We start from the raw sequence: 5354 nt of genomic DNA, 5'->3' as shown, positions 1-5354 counted from the left end.
CATTCCTAGCGCTCCCCTGCCTTACGGTGTGGCTCGATGACTAAGTTCTGCCAGATGATATATAAACAGAAGTGCAGTCAGGAACTTCTGGGAAGGCTAATAAAGGGAGGTGAATTATTGGTGAAGTGATCTTTTCATCTTTCCCTTCTTCTGCCTGCTGCTGGCCGGCAACAGGAATCTGATCATTAGAGCTCCAACAGTTACTGTGAATGATACAGATCACAAGGATGGACACCAGGTGTTGGGTATTGGAGAATGAAGACTAAGACTGGGTCCCTGATGATGCCAGGGTGCTGACACACGAGTCCCAGGCTGTGCACCTCTGCACCACTTTTACATGAGAGAGAAATGAACTTTTGTCTTGTTTAAGACACTGTTCCTCATTTTTTTGTAATGCACTACATATTCTATGTTATATGATACACATTTTGTTCTCTAAAAAGAATAAAAAATAAAAAAGGAAATCTGTGGCAAATGTATTAAGAGAGAGAGAGAATAAATATACAATTTTAATAATGAGATAGAATCTTCAATTACAGAAAAGCTGCAGATTTATATTAAACCATCTTGTATAAACTCACAGTAATAAATTTGGAAAACCTGAGAGAAACAGCTAACTTGTTATGAAAACATAAAATACCCCATTTGATCCAAAATGAGATAGAAAATTTGAACAGATCAATAACCATAGCTGAATTCGGTGACAGGCTCAGATGACTTTACTGCAGAGTTTAATCTAAACTCATACATCATGTAATTCCTGTCATTTAAATAATTCCAGTCCACAGAAAAAGATGATAGACCCCTACTTCACTGTATAAAGTATAGTAAAGATAGCTCAGGAGAGAAAATATGATGAATTCCAATTATGAGTACGGATGCAGATATTTCAAATAAACTATTATAAGTCTGCATCCAGCTATCCATTTATAAAATGATGACATAAACAAATGGGATTAATTTCAGTATTGCAAGGACTTCAGAAATAGGAACTTTATCAACATATTTCATTATAATAACAAACTAAAGGATATCAAAAGATGTTGAAAACTATTCAATAAAATATACAGCTATTGTGAATAACTACAAAGAAGGCAGAATTGGAAGGAAGCTACTTAAATAAATGCTATTTACTAAAAATAGCAAACTATTTTAAAGGGTAAAGTATTAAGGCCATTTACTAATGAAAACTGGAATCGGTACTAATCACTTCACATATTTACTCATGAAATCTTCACACCAGCCCTTTGAGGAAGAGACTAGTCATAGCCCCATTTTAAAGATGGAGAAAGTGAGGCAGAAAGAGGTTAAGGTCATTTACTCAATCAGGTTGGCAGTCAGCCAGGGTTTGTACTCAGGCAGCCTGGTTGCAGAACTTCCTCCCCCGCCCCCTGCATCCAAGCCCTTTTATTTGGTGCCCTGCATGCAGGCCTACATCACCCACCGACTTCTGGGCCTGTAGCTTCACTCCCGAGTCCGCGAGGCAGGTGCCGTCCCGCTGCCGCATGACGACGTCGCGGTCCCTGAGCTTGTCCCGGTTCACGGGCTACCACATGCCTCCGAATCACTTTCTCCACGCACTCAAGGGCGACCACGACCCCAGAGGTCCCACCACAGCTCATGCGCAGTGCGGCTCAGGCGATGGGTCGCTGCGCACAGTTGGCACTCACTGCGCGGGATTCCCACGCAGCCGTCGACCGGCGTGAAGCGCATGCGCGTCATGTCCGGACTTGCGCAGCGGCTACCATTCCCCTCACCCCCCAGCTTCTGCAGCTTGATGGCCTGGGCCTAGGGGTCAGTGACGGCATCCAAAGCTGGGCAGTGCTTTGTTCTTGTCCTTGCTTGCGGGTCGGCCATCATCTGGGCGGTCCCCCGAGGTAGTCTTGGACATGACAGGGTTGAGGGGCCGGCTGACGGACGTCTCAGGATGGCCAACTTCTCCTCCAGGAAGTCCTGCACCTGGTCCTGCACCGTGGCCGCTGCAGCTCTTGCTGCTCCTCACGCGGCGCACCCTGCTGCTTCTCGCAGGCCTTCATCTGCCACGCCATCTCCTTCTTCTGGTGCAGAATGGACTCCAGGATGGCCTCATGCTCATACAGGTAGCCATCTGGGGTGATGACAGGGTCGTGGCAGGGTTGCGTGGAAAGGCAGCTGCAGTCGAAGTCCTTGACAGCATCCGGGCTCAGTCGAATGTTCTGGGTCTCGTGGCCTGAGGCTACTGTGTCCTTCTTCCTCTCATGCCAAGTGTAGACTGTCCCTGCGGTGCAGTTTTTGCCTTGCTACATCATCCTCAAAAACGACTCCCCGTCCCTTTGTGGCTTCTTCAGCTGTGCCCCTACACCGGAAAGGGACGAGAATTTTGTCTCGTATTAACTTAAGCTCTCTTTTGATTGGTGTTTTCATGCTATATCTTTTCCCCACCCTTTTACTGTTAACCTGTGTATTCTTTATATTGAAAGTTGGTATTTTGTGCATAACAAGTAGTTAGTTCTTGCTTTTTATCCTGTTTGACAACCTGTGTCTTTTATTTGCGGGGTTTGGACAGTTTACTTTTAATGTTATTATTGATAGGGTTGGATTTAAATCTACCATCTTCCTAGTTGTTTTCTGTTTGTCCCTTCAGTTCTTGCCTCCTTTTTCCCTCTTTTCCTGCCTTCCTTTGGGTTGAGGTGTTTTTTTTTTTTTTTTTTAATGCCATTGTTCTGGTAAGCTCACCAGTTATCCAGATGAACGAACTCTTATCCTTATAAGAGTTGTTGTCCAAATTTGCAGACTAGTTGCCTAGATAAAGTGAATTGCAAGACTTTCCTGAAGATAATAGTGAAGCTGTTTATTAGGTTGCAATCTTATCTTTCTGCAAAAGGCTCTCCTGGAACAAATATGTTATGTTGACTCAGGTCATCTCAGCTCTCAACACAAATAGCTAAGTTTAACTTATCCACAGGGAAGGAGAATGGATAAAGTATGACCTGGTCACACACTTGAATATTATACAGCATTTAAAATTGATATAGCGATATGAATTAAGATGAACATGATGAATCTCAAAAACAGTGAAAAAAGCAAGTCGTTAATGAATACATATAGTATGAAATGATTCACATAAATTCAAGAACAGGTAAGTGGTAAGACTACAAATAAAAACAGAGGAGTGATGAAAACAAAACTCAGAACAGATCCTTGCCCCTTATTCCACAAGATAAATAAGGGAAGGATGTGATCCAGAAGAGTTACAGTGACAGCATCAGTGGTACTGCCCATTTATTAAGGTGAGTGGACTGTTCATGGTTCTTCAGTTTAAGCTCTGGATGCATTGTTTAAGCTCTGGATGCATTACATATTTTTTATTTTTAAAAATATTCATTAACTTAAGAAGGCAAAATGCTATATTTGTATAGGACTCAAAACACACCCTGTCATCCTCTTCTCTTCAAGTATCACCTGGCGGCCAATCACCAGTATATTTGGGGCATTTTCAAATTGCCTCCACACTCCAGCCCTCAGTTTTATCTCTGCAAGGTAAGGAGAAACTCTTTTTATGACCACTAAAGTTCCCTGCAGAAATAAAATGCTTCTATTTTGTATCTATGTTTGAACCTGCCAAAAAAAATAAAAACGAACTAGAATCAGAATCTATCATTACTTTTATTTTGATCTTTTTTTGGAGCAGCAGCTAATGCAATATGAACAAGAAATGAAATATTTACAATAAATGTTGGAGAAAAGAGGCATGTTGATGATATGATTTGTAAAGTTAAAAAAAACCATGAAACTTTACTGTAAACTATGAAAATTAAGAAGAGAATTTGATAAAGTTGTGAAAAAAATATACAAAATGCTAAGTGCTAAGTGTTCCTTATATGATAAGTGCTAAGAAGAAAAAAGTGAGATGTTGTGTTAGAGATTGTGAAGAGGCTATTTAATTTAGAGTGATCAAAGAAGGTATCTCTGAAGAGATGACATTTCAGCAAGATCTTAAATGACTAAATCTAACTTGACCTGAGGTGGAGGACAAGTGTCAAATGCCAAACTTTGAGGTACTTCTGGTGATGGTGCATGGGTTTAAAGAAGGAAGTGTTCGATTTAAAGGACCTCAAGGACACAAAGCTGTTTTCAGGGGGAAAGTTGGGAAATATTGGCTGGAGTTCCAGGAAGGAGCTTACTGTGCGTAGTCAGAGACAGACAGCATCTTTCCCAGCTTCCCAACCATTCTGCTGTTAGTGGGGGCTGGTTGATGGTGAGCCAGGCCAGGAGATGGGAATGGCTCTTTACAAATCTCAGATTTGTCCTCACTTTGAGGGAAGAACAAACTCCCCTACCTAAGCCTGCTGGTTTTGGATATGTTGGAAACATTCTTTTCCTGTAAGGGAGATGAAAAATTCCAATAGCCAAAGACCACCAGGAGCAAACATTGTGTCCAACAAAGTAGGTTTATTGACTTACTGCAATGAGGGAGGGCATGCTAGGCGAACAGTAAAGTGTCTCTTGGTAAGAAAGAGCAGGCAGGGTTTTTTTTAACTGAGGCTTGTGCTTGTGTTAAATGACTTTTAGGAAAGGGTAGGGGCAGCAAGAATCATCTTTGAATTGTTTGCTATCATGGAGAGGTGGAAGTTACAATGCTGGACTGGGACATCTTTTGTAAGAAATCGGTAGCACTCAAGGAGGAAGGTCATTATGATATTCTACAGTTGCAGCATGACCTTTGGAGAAACATTCTTTAATGTTAACTTTGCGGTTGGCTTTATTGTGTCTGTTATCACAATCTGGTTAATGGCAGGCCTGATACTTAATACCTCAGAGAAAAAGTATAGAATGCCCCTTACGTTTTTAGGAAATCAGGGCTGTTGATCGATAGTGTTTTTAGCCCCATTGTGCTTGAGCTGCAGAATAAACCCACAGAATAGCCACAGCCTGGTTTAACTTAGACTTGACTATCTTCCATCCAGGTCAGAACGCCCCTCGTTAGGAATAGAGGCTGAATTGGAATGGCCTGTTTTGCTGAACTACAAATCGAATCTACGTACTTTTTTCTTATTGAACCAAAAAAATGTTTTCCCAAAAATATTAACTAAGGAAAAACAACCTAACAAGCCAGTTCAAATGAAAATTTAACCAATCTAACTTTAAAAAGTTTTATTATTGTAAAAACACATAACATCACCTTTGCCATCTTAATCGTTTTTAAGTGTATAGTTCAGTAGTGTTGAGTATATACACGTTATTATGCAACAGATCTCCGGAACTTCTTCATTTTGCACCACTGAAACTCTATGTGCATTAAATACTGCTTCCTCTTCCCCCTCCCCTCTTCCCTTGGGAACTGCCTTTCTATTTTCTGTTTCTGTGATTTTGAC

At 41.2% G+C, this 5354-nt stretch overlaps 1 pseudogene; it reads right to left on the bottom strand.

Annotated features, from left to right (window-relative positions):
• Positions 1-1354: 1354 nt before the first annotated feature.
• Positions 1355-2288, bottom strand: LOC103555248 (nitric oxide synthase-interacting protein pseudogene; annotated as a pseudogene).
• Positions 2289-5354: the final 3066 nt, after the last annotated feature.

The sequence above is a fragment of the Equus przewalskii genome, chromosome 3, assembly GCF_037783145.1.
Source record: "Equus przewalskii isolate Varuska chromosome 3, EquPr2, whole genome shotgun sequence".
NCBI lineage: Eukaryota > Metazoa > Chordata > Mammalia > Perissodactyla > Equidae > Equus > Equus przewalskii.
This window is presented reverse-complemented; position numbering and strand designations above follow the sequence as displayed.